This window comes from Ornithodoros turicata, chromosome 3 (genome assembly GCF_037126465.1).
Source record: "Ornithodoros turicata isolate Travis chromosome 3, ASM3712646v1, whole genome shotgun sequence".
Lineage (NCBI taxonomy): Eukaryota > Metazoa > Arthropoda > Arachnida > Ixodida > Argasidae > Ornithodoros > Ornithodoros turicata.
The window spans coordinates 107,571,662-107,589,792 of record NC_088203.1 but is presented as its reverse complement, the minus strand read 5'-3'; the positions used below and the strand labels follow the sequence as shown (position 1 = coordinate 107,589,792).

The 18,131-nt window shown below is 43.6% G+C and overlaps 1 long non-coding RNA gene across 1 annotated transcript; it reads right to left on the bottom strand.

Annotated features, from left to right (window-relative positions):
* Nucleotides 1–446: 446 nt before the first annotated feature.
* On the bottom strand, nucleotides 447–18,105 carry LOC135387634 (uncharacterized). The gene is made up of 3 exons (XR_010421245.1): nucleotides 17,923–18,105; nucleotides 17,028–17,139; nucleotides 447–818 (listed from the first exon to the last, which is right to left on the bottom strand). It is a non-coding gene; the product is annotated as an uncharacterized LOC135387634 (long non-coding RNA).
* Nucleotides 18,106–18,131: the final 26 nt, after the last annotated feature.

The following is an 18,131-nucleotide window of genomic DNA, read 5'->3' as shown; positions in this document are numbered from 1 at the left end:
TTTAGCTGATTTGAACGCACCGATTTTATGCACTCGTTGAAAGGAGCCAATTGTGACGGAAACGTCAACTACTACAATAAATGATGACGATGAGATGGGGATTGCCGGTCCAGGGCTCTACCAATTGAGCTAAGCTAACATGCCTTCTCAGCGACTTCCAGGGTGCGTCATCTGAAAGGACAAACCAGCCACTCTCTCTCACTCATCCTCCTTTCACTCTTACATTTTGCTCACTCACACACACATTCTGGCAAATTGAGGCTTTGTATGTATTTGTCCCTTCTATGTTGTTCCAGCCTCAGAACATCAGTTCTCTCATGTTCAAGTATGGTGTCAGGCTGACCGCCCTTCGGGCCCGGGTTAAGCTCAACGTTGCCGGACAGTATGAGAAGACGTGGAACATAATCATAAAGCTTACAAACTAAGTAGGTAAGCAACTGATTTAAAACACGGTAGCATTCGCACATGGTATCCAGTACAAAGCAAGTGGGCAAGGTAGCTCCAAGAGCAATCTGTTACTACTTTTCTTAGTATTTAGTTGAAAATCGTTTCTCACCTGTGTGAAGAGTAAAAAAATGGTTCAGGGTAACCCACATATCGGAGCCGCAATGCCCACTGCCGAATCCAAACGGGCGCACACTTTTTAGAGGAACACACGTAGCAAATAAGTTCATGGTTGCCGATGTCGGGGCTGAAAATCCGTCAGTCAACACGTGTGGTATCTTTCCCGCTTCCTTCGGCACGGTTGATGCAGTCAGTGCGGTCGTTTTCCATCGCTGTGACTTGCTGAGTACGTCAGGTGCCGACCACGGAAGAAACTGTGGGAAGAGTAAAAAATGGTTCGGGGTAACCCACATATCGGAGCCGTAATGCCCACTCTTGAGCTCTTTTGAGTTCTTTTGAGCTCTTGTATACTGTCGCATTTACATGAGATGCTCGTTACACCAAAATCAGTACTAAAATCAGTACTACTTGTTTTGCCGTCAGCAAGCTCAGTCCCTCTAAAAAGTCATTTACACGTTTGGAGACTGACTGGTCGAAAATTATGCCACTACCTGAATACAGCTATACATACTTGTACGGCTACTTTGACCAACAGTAGTACCAAAGGACCGGGGTCAAGGGACAAAAGCTTACGGAACACTGCACTGACGTATTTCTTCATCGTAGCGGCCACCTGCTAGATATAAGGAAGAGATTAAACAAAGAAACGGGTGACCGGCTACTCAGCATGTGTGTCCGCTCCTGTTTGCTGCTAGGGAGAAATGCCTGGTGTCCCGTAAACATTTGCCCCTGCACGCTGTATGTACTGTACTGGACAAAGGTTTACGGAACACGCTCCGGCGCATTTCTTCCTCAGAGTGAGCAGACATGGAAACAGGTGACTGGGTTACCTATGGGCATATATCTGTAACTCTGTACGGTTTCATTCGCTGCTAGCTTGTCACTCTGATGAAGGAATGAGCGTGTTCCATAAACTTTTGTCCAGTACTGTACAGTTTGTCCAGTACTGAAAAATTGTCCCTTCTACTAACCAGTCAGTAGTCAGGGCAGATTTTTACCATCCTCGACTGAATGAATTTTCGTTGCTACAGGTTAACATGTTTTCCAAGTACCAAACTAAATATCTTACTCGGTATGAACTGCACCTCCTCTGATACATTTGAAACGCGTGTCTGATGATAATCACAAAGAGAACGACTGGCCCAATTAAGCGAATGCTGGAAGGTGTTTTACCACATTTCGAGTCAGTTTGCGTGACGTTTCCCTGACGTCTCTGCTTTTAGTTTATCTCCCCCCCTTGTAACGAGTTACTTTGTGGAGCCACTGCAATTGTGCTGCCCTACGGAGTTATCGATGTTATAACGTCGATCAGATACACAGCATTGAAACGGATGGTGACCAGTTTGCTTTCTTTATATATTTACTTGACGATTTCAACCTCACAAGGTCTTCCCTAGCCTCTTTTAGAGCACACGTACCCTTGATGTTCAAAACCATTTATGAAGCACACAAAATAACTGACAACGACAGAAACAAATAAATCCTGACTATGACATGGGGTGATTCACTGCTGGAGAGCAGTATCCCATTACAGATTAGATGTGAGACGTGAGAATGAAGTTAAATCAGCTATATACAAGACGCTTTAGAAACAATTGGGCTGTGCTACGTCAATCAAAAGGAAGAAAAAAACCACCGATGGTAACTGGCATACAGAGTATACTGCAGCGTCTGGAGCAAACGACGAACTCCAAGAACATTAGAAGACATCGACGGTGTTGCACGTGGTTCTGACGCCAGTAATTGCAATACTTGCCAAAATGTTCAGTATTGCAGTATTCAACTGAGCACAGACTTGGGTGCCTCTCCGTTTCGTAGAGCTCACATTCTATTGGGACGCGCTCAATGTTCACCACGACGCCTACCAGGACGGAGCCATCGTCTGCCTTTCAGGATGGAGTTGTAATCGAGCGTAAGCTATATATGAATGTACAATGTACAATGTTTTTGCTTCTGTTGCGTTAAACATAACCTATGATTTTTTTAGAAATGAATAGATTTTTTTTTTTACAAGACAAATGAAATCAAGAGGGAAAGTGAATGGCATGGTTGGTTGACGTAAACATGCGCGTGAAATCGAGATAAGGTTGACTGGAATTATTACTAAAGGTTGACGGGAATCTGCGGCTTCATTCCTCTACATAACAAAAACCGCGTGTCGTTTGTTCCCATTCTCTCTCTTCTCTGCGTTTTGTCGGCTGGTTTTACCCTGTTAACAAAAAAAAAAAAAAAAAAGCAGAAGAAGAAAAAAGAACGGACGATACTGAAACTGACGAAAGTGCTCGCTCAGAAAATTAATTATTTATTATTGGCTGCAAATCTTATGAAGTGTTTTCTACATTGGCTCAGAGCATCATAAGTGGAAACGGAACGAATCTAGAATTTTCCGAACTCGAATCCGAATCCAAGGAAGATTCTGAGAATCCCCGAATCTTAGGAATCTCGAGTCTTTCGAATCCTTTCTTTAAAAAAAAAGTGAAAAAGCCAGGCAGAAAAAAAAAAAAAAAACGTGTACCAAAAAGTGTTTTGAAGCAAAATTTGATATATCTTTGTTTAATAAAAGAAGTTCACTTTCAGGAGAAAGCATACCCATACACTTCAATGGAATTTATTTCGTTCGTCGATTACTGGAAATACATAAATTCTCGGGTCTGAATTTCTTCCATAAAACTAACGAACAATCAAAAGCACACCATGTTGCTTTTGTGGAAGACAACAAGCTGAGAGGGATGACGATGTGTTTATTACGTTGAAAGGAACTAGAATGAACGCAATGTGTGTTACGTGAGCGTAACAGGCAGTGACTCATCATTCTCTTTGGTGATATCTTCAACAGCTTTTGAAGTTGTAATGTAAGAGTTCTTGCCTGAACTCTTTCAGTCCAGAGCAATGTAAACAAACAAAGACAAGAAAACATCCGCCGGCCAATCAGGCTTACGGCGGGCTCTAGAGGCGCCAATTTTAAAAAGAAACAAATAAACGTGGCTGGTGGATTCGAAATATTCGATTCGCCGTTTTGTGCACTGGGATTGGGATTCCCGAATCTCGAAATCCTGCCTGGGATCCGACAATTCGGTTGTCACATCGTAAGAAAGCGTGTTTTAGATTTTAAAAATTGGTGAATCTGCCATAGCCGGAACTGCAAAAATGAAGGGTCTTCGATTAAAGAATGGCATGGCCTATCTGAACAGCTGGACGCCTCTACCACACTATCCACCATGACACCATTGAATCCGTCAACGGCAAAAATCGTTCAAGACCGTCTATTTCGGGCGCCTGAGTTCGGAAAATAAGATACAATTAAGACGGGAGCAAACACGCTATGTGAAAACAGGAGGAAATTTACCGGCGATTTCAGCCACAAATGAAATTTATGCTTGGTCGAATGGTTTTCGGCGCAAGCCAAGAAAACTGTACCGTACTGTTTAATTCGCGTGGGCCTCCAGAAGGAGAAGCATTTCCTTGAGCCTGCTAGCCCTCTGCAATGAAAGATGTTATGTGCTTTATGGCGTTTTCTTTATGCGACAGCACTTTCCAAATATTATAGATAAAAGAAGGTTGCCCACAAGCAACACTTTCGGGAAGGCGATCGACGAAACAAAGGATGTCTGAAAGAGTCAGCCAGAAACGACGGCTTGCTAGGGTGTTACAGTTCTGCTCTCGGTGAAGAAACGCACCTAACGAAAAATACTCTTATTACTTAAGAGCATCATTGCCGCATCCCCGGCGCCGAAAGTGCCCTTGGAGGATTGGAGGCAACAGCATGGGACAGATCAACCAGGTTGCCAGCTCAAAATCCTGACAAGACGCCGACGCGTCATGAGAGAGTAGCCAAAAGTAGCCAGTTTTCCTCGTATGAAGCCAGTTCTATATCCAATGGCGTCACACGGAATGAACGAGTGCCAAAACAGCACCCAAACAAAACAGTCCGAAAGACATTGCGCCGACTGAGAGAAGATCGATCATTAAAAGAAACAGGAATGAACGGACTGTAATTCGACGTTATGAGGAGCACGATCAAAAGCACCCCAGTTTAGGTGCATAAGAGTCTTAATTGTGGCGTGAAGAAGTATCCACAAAAGTAGCCAGAAAGTAGCCAAGTCGTCAGTACCCAAATTTCGGCGCCACGACAGTGAGAAAGTAGCCAAACCTGAGACTGTGAACGACTTTGAAAAACGAAAAAAGGCTGTGAAAGATAACGCTAGTCAGTCAGCAGGAAAACTACAAAGAATCACTTCCCCGGCAGGGAAACTTGAAAACACAAGTGGCTCATCGTGTTTTCGGAACAGCTTCCGAAGCGGCTATGAATACTCTCTATGTAATCGATCCCTCCGGCAGACGATCGAGGCTTTCTTATCGAAAACAACAATGAAATTTCGAGTAGTTTGTGGCTACCACGGGGAAACACACCTCACATACATAAGCTGCATAGCCTATGGCACAGTGTACCGTACAGCGCACTTCTCCTCTTCAAACTTGGAAAGCGAGACTCTCCGAACGCGTTGTAGAGGACGTAGAACACATCCTTCTCAGATGTCGGAAATACGTTGATGCTCTAAGGCTATCAGAGACGAGCCTCTCTCGTATGGGCTCCTGTGGAAACTGCTAGGTCCTCCGTCGCCCGACAAGGCGCTGAGGGCACTTGAAGACTTCCTACAACCGGGGTTATGGGCATTCTATGACACGCTGAAATTGTGCTGTGTGTGCCCTCAGCGATTCCGACATTTTACACTCACTTGGTCGAAACTTTTGAACTACACGTTGAACTCCATTATCATCTCTGTTCTTGTGTGGTCATCATATCTTGGTTTTCTCATCATCTCTTTGTTCTTTCTGTGTTCTGGGGTAGCCAGTCTCATCCCCATATTTTTCTTTATCACATCACATCACCACGGGGAAACATCACTTCTCCTTCGTTTATTGTCGCGTGAGTGCGAAGGCATTTGGGGAGGCACACTCGGCTGTCTTTGTGTGCCTTAGGTAACTTATGCGGCGCGTTGCAATGCAGTCCACAATAGCCTTTGAGCCGGCATGAGGTCATCCTAAGATCAACGTGCATCCATTGTAAAAATAGACTCATAAATAAGATATGTGTCACGTGACGACACTCACAAGGGACAGCAGACTTGTCTCCACAACGTACGTCCGATTTGCTGCACTGTGCACTATTTGCGCGAAAACCGAAGCCAGACTTGGACGGACTATTGCGGTGATTTCCGATGGTGCCTCTTCGAACCTAGTGAGGGATGATGTCAGTGAATAAACTCCACAAAGTGCATCGCGTTACGTGTGAGCGGAACGTGGGCTGTGCGTAATTCCAAAGACAGCTGCTTCTTTCGTGCATTGGTGGTACAGAAGGCAAGGTTCTTATCTTCCGGACCACCGATGGAGATGGTCAAAATCTCTAATTCGTGGCAGGTGACAGATAACATCTCCCGTTTTGAGTCTTTAAACTGACGATTAAATGGGAGGGTTATAAGCGCGTCTTCCGAACCGACGTTTGTGTGCGACAACACGCAAACCGACCACACACAGAAATTTCTTACGTAGAATTCACGTCTTTCCGGTCGTTTGTGAGAAATTTCATGTAACGCGCCATGGCCATCATTGCTTATGGCAAAAGTTCTTTGAGAGAGGTCGCAGACTCTCGAAATCGGTCCGCCCTTCTAACTAAACGTCGTAGAGCGGTCGAGTTTGTTTCTTTAAATAGAGAATTGAGCTGGATTGCGAAGAAAAACCAGATGTTTTTAGGTGCCCAAAGGTGACCCTACATACCAGCTCAGAGCTTCAGCTGCTGACGCATGATCGCAAATGGGAGACTTTGGTAAAGGCCGAAGCTACTAAGAGGTTTCTAAGACCAGGCCTGAGGGCCAGGAAATCTGCGCGCTCGATCACCAGGCAACCACCGTCAACGTTTATTTTTTCCTACAAATAATTAAGTCTTTAGACTGGCTCATTCTTTTTTCACTTAAGTCATTAAAATGACGAAAGTGAATTGCACGGCCAAAAACCTCGAACGGAGAGACCTCCCGAAACTGAAGACCGTCTGACAGGGCTGTTCCATTAGGGAACATTCCCTGCAGGCACTACAAGTGTTCATTTCAAGCAAGCGTTTAATAGCTTCCCACACTGCTATATTGGGAAAGTTATCACCTGTGGTCATTGAAGTGCCAAGCTTCTGTTGTCAGATCAGTAATATCATGTCTCCCGCTTCAAAGGGGGTCATTTATCGCCTTTTTTGATCATCTTCTCATGTACTGAAACTTGCTATTGTTACGTCAATATCTGGAGCATTTCTTTTTTTCCAATAGGACATGGAAGATACAGATAATTGAACGGTCTCGCATACATCGATTCAATTCACATGAGCTACTTCGAAATGATTAAATTATCGCGCTCCGTCTTCTTTTCTAAGGATGATCTTTTAGGAGTAGCCCATGACGTCATCTGCCAACCATTTTCTGCCTGGTCTGGAACAGTTCTTTCTCTACCGTTCACCATATTCATTTCATGCACTTAACGTAACGGTGCAAAACAAATAAAGATATTTTGGGATATATTGTGACCGTTGGGGACCCTGAACACATCTTATTATCCTGTCCACGGTATCAGCAGCACGGTATATCTACAATCTTCTGGCTGGATGGCAGACCCTTCAATGTTGTTAAAGTTCCGGGCCCTTGGACACCCAACCACCAGTTCCACGCCATGCAGGCATTTGTGCAATTTTGCGCAGACTCCAAGTTGGTGGACACAGTGTGACTGACAGTGTGTGTGAGTGACTGACTGAGTGTCCTTGTCACTCATTGTTTTAATTGTGGTTAGCCTTTTTTTTTTTCTAAGTGATCCGGTTACTTCTTTTATTATTATTATTATTTATTACTTCTTTTCTTATCAACTCAACTCAGCTCATATTTTCCAGAATAAAACTTGCATCAGATTTTAAACTTAATTTTTCCATCTTTGCAAGTAATTCTTTCTGTTGATCTTCTGTTGTGTATGTTATGTGTGTGTTATGCTTGTTGTATAGTACCATGTGAAATCCGTCTAGTAAATCTCTCCCACACAATTCTTTCTTTCGGCCCAGAGAAAAGCATGCACCCCTCCGTCGCTGTCACCAGGCGTATGGAGGAAGAAAGAGGGATTAGGTAGTCTGCCAGAATACCGATGTTATATCTCAGCCGGTGGTAGGATTCGAACCCACCACCTCCCATCAACGATTATCCACGCATTTATCCACGCGCTGTCATGCTGCTGGTATATGATGGCTGTCCACCGTATTCTGACGATTTCTAGCCAATAATTGGAAGTGAATTTCAAACAAAGCACTGCCTAAGACAGCCAAATTACACCGATTCATTCAACGGGGCGCGCAAGATGGGAGAATAGTCCTTCGTCGTTCAAAGATGACAAGATCTGGCAATTTCTGGCGTAATTAGACTGAGAGTTTAATAAAAGGTAGATGTATTAGTCCTTCACTCTAAAAACAGAACTTCACCGCCTAGCACGCTGTGCTCAAGCCGTTGCCAATAATGATAGGATTATCGCTTCTGATTCGAAGAGAGATGGGGGCGTACACCTTATTGTGGCAATTTTCATATATCCAAATTGCCACAAAAAGGCGCACGCCCACCTCTCTCTTCGAATCAGAAGCGATAACCCTATCATTCGTGGCAATGGTTGGCGCACAGCGTGCTATGCGGTCAAGTTCTGTTTTTAGAGTGTTGGAGGAGGTCTTTCCTGAACGTACCCTGAACCACGAGCGTGCCCTAATGGAACTCTCTATGCAACGCATTGACAAGCGGCCGTTCAACCTAGCGAAGATCCTCGGTCCGTGGTCGAACGCTGCCCACCAGACGCAGGGCCTTCGTCTTCTGGCGGAGTACTTGTGCTCCACCGGTCTGGCGACGGCTCTTTGAAAGCCCCATCATCATCCCTTCATCCTCCCCCAACGCGAAATAGGGCAGTGTACCGCCTCAGCGGGGTTGAATCGCCCACCCCATCACCACCCAATGTATGTGTGTGTGTGTGTGTGTGTGTGTGTGTGTGTTCCTGAACGTATTTTCGAGGATCACGACGATATCGGAGTTGGGAAGGTGACGTCATCATCCCGTGGTGTAAAGCTTTTCTTTTGGTCGCCATCATCGACCTACAATCCTGGGAGGGAGGAATTTAATTGTTATAGGAAATGTTCACGGGAAGCATCTTCGTAGAATCTCCGCAAGGTTACCACCATCTCGCGAATGCACTTTGGTGGACGTCGGACAATTGTTTGTGTACACACAAGTATGAGGGGAAGGAAAATGTCTACGGAAAAAAGAAAGAGAGAAAAAGTTAGTACACGACCGTAAATAAGTGTCGTATATGGCGTTCACGGTGCAGAAATCTGGTCACTCATTTCGAACGAAACCAAAGACTTTTACGTTTAAAAAAGTCTTACGTTGGTCAAAATTTCGCAAATGAAGAAGAAGAAGAGAGGGGAAGCAATATACGTTTATTAGGGAAGAAAGGGAGAGAAAGGCCTGCGCTAGTCGGCTTGCTATTCCCAGCAAAACAATTAAAAAATTCAAAAATGGGAAGGCTGTAAAGAGAGAGAGCCTTTCGTTACCATGCGTTACAACACACACGGTTTCATCATTAGGAGATTATTGAAGTCTTAAAGGAACTGTGGTGAGAGACAGCGAGCAGGATAAGCCAGCCATCAACGGGTGTTCACAGGCACCTATAAATTGAAATTGCCTCGAAATAAAATTGAAATCGTTCCACCAGTATTGGTCGGCAGCGTGCAAGAACGGGATCACAGGAACTTTCGGAGTGTGGCGCAAGAAAAAGTAAAAAGTTGCTTTTTATTTTATTGGAACCTGTGACGAACCAAAATGCAATGACGAGGAACTTGATTTGTGACCGATTCGACCACATGTTATAATCCTTGTCCTTACATCGTTCACCTCAATCGCTGTATTTTAGAGAAAAACACCGAGACAAATAAACATCCATCGCAGTAACTACAACGTCGTTTATGAGAATTACTTAACCTTTTGATGAACGGCAGCCGTTGAAGATGACCGTTTAGCCCGACATTATAGGAATTATTATTATCAAAGCTCGTGGAGTGACGTCACGTTTGGTCACGTGACACCGCACCGAAGTCACTGTATAGGAGGAGTATATTGGCGTAATTGTAAAAACACACGCTGCTCACTCATTGGGGCTGCAGTATGACACTCGTGACGTCATGTTCACGAGCATACCTGCCGGAAAAACCTGCATGTGTGACAACTGCCAAAAATGCGCTATTCCTCGGAAGAGCAACTGATCGCAGACTGTGAGTAGAACAAGTCCCTATTTTACGATTTGGGCTGCATTCAGAATTGCGGTTGGAAGAAAGTCTAAGAGGAATTTGATTGGTTTCTCTCAACAAAGCAGCCCCGAACACACGCAAGAGTTATTTGAGGCGGCTCACATCAAAGGTGATATTCTAAAAAGAAAGTATTAAATTGCAAATGAGGCCTCGACAATGGTGCGGGTTTTATATGAGCTGCTTAGAATTCGCTATAGGGGAGGAAAGTGTTATTGAATTTCGGGAGGGCCGCTTCGCTAAAGCGATTTCCTCCGGCTCATATTACTTTCTCCACTCATGGTGACGAGGCAGGTGTTTACCAGCGGGGATTATTTCTCAGTATGTTTGTATCCCGTTTCATCAAATACTATTCTTTGGTTTTTATTAAAGCCCGGTAATCCCCCTTGGAACCCATTTCTGTTTCCAACGAAAGTTGCAACATTCGAAGGAGATTAAAGGCACAGTTCTCCCCCTCATTCCTGTGTGGATGGCTTCAGCCAGTCACAAATTGTCTGTCGGTGTTTTCCAATGGAGGGTTGACTCCATTTTGAATTGACGAGTATATGCACTGCCTCCTATGCTAACACTGGCGCAACTCTACCTAAATATTCCTCATTGTGGGCCGACCAAAAGGTGTTTCAGCTCCGGCAGGAACTGTAAAATTGATTATAATTGCAGCATTTGCGACGGCGGCCAAGTGGCACAATACTGGCTCTTCCCAAAAAGGTTGTTTTCATTGGCTGAGCTACCGAGGGGAAAGTACAATCGACTGGATTGGTGCTCACGCTCCGACGCACACTGCATGGTCAAATGCTGCGCCACCGAAGCGTGTCCCGCTTTGTCTTCTTTCGTCGGCGTCCTTCGTATATTCCGACCAATAAATAGTGAAGAATTATTCCTTCCTGGACCAGAAACCAGCGGTTAGTTTAAAAATGCATATCTGGTGGTTCGTATATGCCCCGCGAACCTAGCGGAGAGTTGTAGCTGTGCTGCTCTTCTGTCCTTTTTGAGCTAAAGAAGATTATTATTTTTTTCTATTTATTTATCGTTGCTAGGCGACGGGAAATTTTTATAGCAGTATCCAGGCTCTAAATAAACGATTACAATAAGCATGCCGACGTTTTCTTTAATTACGCCGGCTGCTCTACCGTATTTGCTTGCCCACTGCCAGACAAAAAGTGTCCAACGATTTTATTCCAGTACTCTTTGGCGACTCGACCAAATCACATAGCGTGTAGGTATGTACATAAATTGATCGATCACAGTTCCCAAAATGGACGAGTCTTGCGGACCCTTTGCTGGACCATCCGCACAGCAACACGTTCGTATCATGTGAGACCTTTTAAACACACGGACTCCCTTTAGGTCGCCACAAATAACGTCTTCGATCTGGTTTTCTCTACGACACAGCGAATATTACATAGCGGACGCTCAATTGCTGCTTTGTTCTGCAGCCACTGTCCAATTATCGTGGGTAAGAAAAGAAATTCTAATGTCATTTCCATTCCAATGTTTCATGTAATAGAGGATGAATTTTATTGGTGGCACGAGGGCGTTCCCCAAACAGCGCGGTTGCTACACGACCGCAAATTATCATTGGAGTCGTTCCCATTGGTGGCCATGCAATTGCCCTCAGCTGGAAAGATCGATTTGCTTTCGACGGTCATTTCGCTTCCATTGGGCCAACAATGAACGGCCTTCAAGCTGACGTGGGATTGCTTTAATTCGAGCAGCATAACATAGGCAATATTGGAGCAATATTATCGGGCGCCTCATGTGCCGACTGGGAAGCAACATCTTTTCATACGGGTTCTACGAAATATTTCCATAAAATTCAAATTATCTGTTTGTCCGGAATGAAATATACAATTCAACTTTCATTCAGGTACGAAGGCATGACGGTCACCGTTGGGCTTATTGATTGTGGTGGCTAACAAATTGATCGCTGCCAGGTGGAAAACTTTGCGAATCATCTGGAAGAAACATCAAATGGTTTCGATGTTATGCAACTTGCCCAATTCAAAGGCGTACAACTCTGAAAGGAAAACATGGATGCAGATGTCATCGTGATGATAATCGGCAGTATACACTCGAGAGAGACTTTAGAGGCCACATTATTTTCTCTTTGGAAAAGGAAAGGAAACGCTTGGTCGAAATATTTCAACACTGCATTGCACAGTGTGGAAATGTTTTCTTTACTAGTGCTGATCACGCCCTAGAATTCATCTGGAAAAGTGCCTTCACATCACCCGAAATCGGAATATGATGCATGATGTAAAACCCCGGGACTAGGGAACACGAAGGGACAGACACAAACACGAAGTCCTAGTCTCGGGGTTTTACATCATGCATCATCTTCACCAGCTCGCTCGCTTCCTAACCATTTTTTCATTGTCGGAATATGAACCAGTAAAAATGAAAACAACGGCATGCTTTCTCGTACCGCAATGAAGCCAGCTTGGATAACCAATTGCTGGTTATCTTCGCACAGCCAGACAAAAAAGATGTTTTTTTTTTCTCCAAAATCACTTTTACCGCACTGGCATCCGGGCATCCCAAATTTGTAATTGCTTCTGTTTGTTCATAAGCCGGCTCTATATGTACGTCCCGACATCATTCGCTCGCGATCTCTTTATTCTATATTTTCTCGCATATGTGTTTTGGACCGGTTGTGTTTCACACGTCGACAGTGAACCCCACCTGGATATTCTATAAGGAAAGCCACAGAAGCTGGTCTGACGAAAAATAGTCACATGTAGCAAAGATTTCTTTGGATTCCTCCTCTCCGAGACACATTTGACAGAGAGCAAGACAAGGCAGCGTTCTGTTCTTTGAAGCAGCTGTCTGCGCTCCTTTTAGCGCCTTTCATGAAGGCAGTATGGAAGGAATGTCAAAATTAGGGCCCTCTTACAACCTAATATAGTTGCGCCGACAGACAAAATGAACCACGGAACAAAACTTGATTAACGAATTTAGTTAGGATTCCACAGAAATGGATGAAATCACAGCCCCGGAGAAAAGATTTTGGGAGGGTAAATACGAAGTGATTTTTAAATTAGCAAAACCACGTGATCTTAATTTATCCAGTGCGGGGGGAACGGTTGGGTGGTTCCAATGCTCGCGTCTTATAAACGAGCACAATTATTTCGAAATCCATAAGGTAGATATGCAGCTATGTAGGAATGTGTCCCGCTTCCATCTAATGCTCTGGACCATTTATTCAGTGCCACGCAGAGAAATCTTTTTTTTTTTTTTTCACTGGGCATTCAACCGACAATGAAACCAAGTAACGAGGGAGTATACATGGTAAGTTTCACAATTTACAATGCCGTCGCGTCATGTTTGGAACATGCTGGGAATTTTTTTCTCGTATTTTCATTCTTCCTTCATCATCTTCATATAATGTTCCACGTGCAATGGGGTAGGGTAACACGCCACCGCGGTGAAACCGTCATCATCTGTTGTTTTTGGAACATGCTTAGCTTGTGTGTCAACGATACGGAATGATAACGCCAATAACGTTTGCTATGGGAGATACATATGGGTTCACGGGCAGAACAAATGACGCCTGCTGTCATTTGAGTCCCAGATGGCATTTTCCTCGTGCAACACGTCAGTTTGTAATGACATTAAACCGTCGCCCGTTCACTAGTGAAGTAAAATTTATGCCCGTTTAAAAACTTATAAGTTATAAGCATGTCGCAAATGCATGTAATACTCTGAAAGTTAACATTAGTAACTTTATTTTCATGCGGATAAACTGAACATGCCTTACAAACGTGGTCACGTAAAAGCCAACTGGCACGCAATTCAAAAGAAACATTATGTTGCATCGAGCGTCAGTATACGTGTCAAATGATACTCTCGTAATATGAAATTATGAAATGCCCTGCACGGTACAAAGTGGTTTTATGCAAGAATAAAACTGTTACCATGCGCAGACGATGGGAGAGAGAATTATATATGGGCATTCCATCGGCGAATGAGTTGCGGCGATCTCATTAAGCAGAAAATCATGCATACTTGTGCCCGTTACTGAAAAGAAGGAACGAAATACCGTTACCCGTTACTTCAGATAAAAGTAACTAAATACGTTATTCGTTGCCAACATACAAAAGTAACGAGTTCTCGTTACTCACAAGTAACGAGTTACTTTCATGCCGTCACTTGCCCTCAACTCTTTATCAATGAGGACTTGCACTTCAGAAGAAGCTGATACTCGAAATTTGTCGTCAGTCCTTCAGACTGACAAGAAGACAACAACACATCTAGCGAGGGACTTTGTGTCACACGTTGTCGTGGGTCGCGCAGGTCAAATCTGTACGCATTGCGCCACGCGGAGTGCCGAAATGTGCACACCCGCGCTGAAGAAAAGGAACGAGTAACGTCAGTAACGAGTTACCAATTTTTGTAACTGATTCCGTTACTATTACTATTTTTTAAAAGTAACTGAATCGTTACTTCGCTACCAAAAAAAGTAACCGTTATCAAGTAACGAGTTACTTGTAACGACTTAGGCACAACTCTGACTGAAAATGTCATTAAATATATCCGTGTGGCGCCGCACGAATGACGTTAAGACGATTAAGCACTAAATGTCGGTTTTCGTGCCCATCGGGTATTAATCTCATACTGAAAACTTTGTTGAATGGAATATTTATTTCACTCGTTTACGAAATGTTCACAACATGACCAAACCTGACCAAACACGAACCATATCCCGTGACAGCCTTCGACACCGCTGAAAAATCTCGGACTTGTGTGCCACATGGCCGCCATCCCTAAACTTTGCTAGTAGATCAATAAACTGAATAAATTTGACTAACTGATACGCTATCATTATTAACTTTCTCAAGAATTAACTTTAATTTTGTAGTCACGCAAGCAAGCACTTCTGCAATGGTGTTTGCTGTTTGTGTTGCTGTTTGTGTCACACACACACACACGTAAAAATCATTTCATGATCAGCCATGTCCGCTGCCACAATGCCATCCATTGCACGCCAAGATTCGTTACAATATGATCGACGTATTACTCTGTCCATTAGTCCTCCTTGGTTCCTCGGCCACCCGTTCAGCATCATAATAGGATACCGTTTGACAACCATGACAGATACATCAGTATATTTATATCGCCAATCAGCTTAGCGTTCACTTTCCTAGCCGGCAGTCCATGTAGAACAGCCTCAAACGCGCATAAGAATATATTGTCACGGACAATTTGCGATTTATAAATGACTCGAACAACACTAAATTCAATAAACATGTTTTCATACATAGGGACTAAGTGAGGGAGGGGACGAGTTGATTCACCGCAACAATTGCGGTACCATACCTCAGTGCATGTGGGTTAATATATGAATGGGATGGCGATGAAAAAAGATGAGGCATACACACTCGCGCACACACATGACGCACGCAAATGAGGTCTGATAGGGATAGTAGTTCTTCTTCCAGTCGGCCACCGGATATGTATAGAGCTGTGAAGATCACATCTCCGCATTCATGGCAAACGCTCTGAGGTCAGAGGAGTCCAAGCAAGCTAGTAGACGTCAAGAACAGATAGACCCAAGATTGTGGCAAGGTTGAGCGGCTTGTTGTTTATACGGGTAAGTTGGGACATTGCTCTCTCCGAACTGTATAGAGTGCAGTCGATGAGGACGTGCTGAATGCTTGCCACCATGCCGCAATTGGAGAACGAGCTGGTTGAAGCGTATACCCTAGTCTGTGTCTGAACTGCAGGGTGAAAGCCACATTGAGGCGTCAAAGTCCCCAAGCGACTATCAACATATCTGTTTGCATATATGTTATTCTATCGACTGATTAGTGATCAGTTTGTATATTCTGATTAATAGTTGGATGCTGAGAATTGCAGTCTGTATATTTATATATTTTCTGTCTCTTATGTGTATTTCTCTCCAAGGGCAGTGTGTATATATATACCTGCATTTATTAGTATGTCTCACAGGCTTGTCTCGCTGCTCCATTTGTATGATATATTTGCGCATGATGTATTTAAATAAAGGAAGTTGAAGTTATAACCGTCAATATCAAAGAGGCAAGTGTTTTAAAGTGTGACCCGGGTTTCAGAAAATGCTAGGCAAAGAATTCAAATTCAATTTTTTTTATGTGCCCATGAACAGCGGTAGAAGAAGAGATCCAATGATAAGACATTGCACATCCCCCAGGTGGCAGTAGAAGACATTAGCATTCATTAAATCAAAGTTCTTATTCAACAACAACAACAACTTTATTTTCGGCCTTGGAGAGTGGGGAGTTTCATCGCAACAGGCGATACTCTACCCCAGTGCTTGGTGGAATGGGGGGAATAAAATAACGAGCATCCTTGCACATTCTAACGTATTATAGTGCACTTAGTATTGTGTGCAAGATGTTGAAATTCAGACAATGATCAGAGCTCTGGTTTTGGCTAGTTGGTAATGTGCTAGTTGTGCTAATATGGATGCGCTCATATACTTGAGGAAGCTTGACACAGACAGGAACACGAGAGGAGACAGACTAGCGCAGCCTGTCTCCTCTCGTGTTCAGTTCTGCAAATCAGTTCTGCAATATCGGACTTGCAAGAGGTAACCGTTGGGGTACACAAAGGGAGCATTTTAGGCCCACTGTTATTGAGCTTATATATCAATGATATTATAAACGCAAGTATACTACTGCATCATATGTTATGTATGCAGAAGATGTTAGTATTTTTTTATCAGGACGTAATGCGAACGAGGTAATTGAGCAAGCCAATGAAGTACTTAGTAGTGTACATACTTGGATTCTGGAGAATAAACTCACGATTAATACTAACAAAACGTGGACACGTCAAGTTACATAACGTAGCTTTTTTTTTTCAGTATCCTGTATAGTCAGTGTTTTACTTGTATTTTCCGATGGAATAAAATGAAAATGAAATATGGTTGCACTATACTTGAGAAAGCTTGACAGAGACAGGAACACGAGAGGAGACAGACTAGCGCAGACTGTCGTGTTCCTGTCTGTGTCAAGCTTTCTGAAGTATAGCGCAACCATATTAGATCACACTTCACCATGGAAAAAATCCTATATACAAAAAAGAAGAGTTGTTACGAAAACATGTAATTTGCTAAGGTACTCACAGTGCTTTCAGCTCATTTTCGTGTTACAGGTACAGATTCTTTCAGCCATATGGTGTCACACGCCCACCGTGCGCCCTGCATAGAAACCTTTTCCTTTTGCACACGTGTTGACCTGCCAGAGAAGTCAGGTTTTCGCATACGAATACATTCTTGTACACCAATCCATAACGCAACAAAGTCATTTCATCTGAACTTTATCAAAATTACCTTGTTGGTGCTCTTGACGGGAAACCTGCGATATGCTTCGACGTTCTCTTTATCAATAATTGTTTATCAGTTCAAAACAGATCCTCTTCCTGAATTGAACGAACACCGTGGATTTCCACATTGCAGCGACGGCCGTTTTTTCTAAGTCGATGATTTTTTATTTTTTTTTCGCAGCTGGCCGGCATGAGCCCCATCTCATCGTCATCTCATTAGGTGTGTGGAAAGAGAATCCCATCTCTCCTGATATATGTAACTTCAGTGCTAGCAACCTTTTGGCTCCAATAGCTCCATTCCGCGTCGTGAAGGGGATAAGATTAGCAGTATATTGTCCACATCTACTTTTGCTATCCATGGCATGTCCAGCCTTTTTTTTTTTCTCATCAGGTGTAAATGTTTTTAGCATAGTTTTTGTTACAGTGTTACGATTGCCTACGTGATATGAACAATCGCATTCACAGCGCTAGATTCTATTGAAATACTGCAGTCGTCGAAAAAGCCGCGGGATTTCTTCTTGTTCTTAGGCGCCCTGTGTTGTGTGCCTCAGAACCGTTGCTTTTCATCATGTTAACTGGATTCTAGACATATTTGGGGCCACGGAGCGTCCCGAAAGCTGATACATTCATTGCAGTCTCAAGGAGCAAACTTACAGTTCGTAGGAGAAAAATTACAAACTTTTTAGCTCACTTACGCAAAATGTCGCCGTTAGTGGAAACAGATCACATCGCTCTAAGAGATCGCAGAGTCGTATAACGCTTGACACGTTGTTTATGAAGGCTGGTCTTCCTGAAGGTGTCGCTAGTGCATCGTTGTTATTTAACCTTGCGTGAAGCTGTGTCGACCTATATGGGGGGATAACCACGTGCTTAGAAGATCTTGTGAACGAACCTACACAAAATG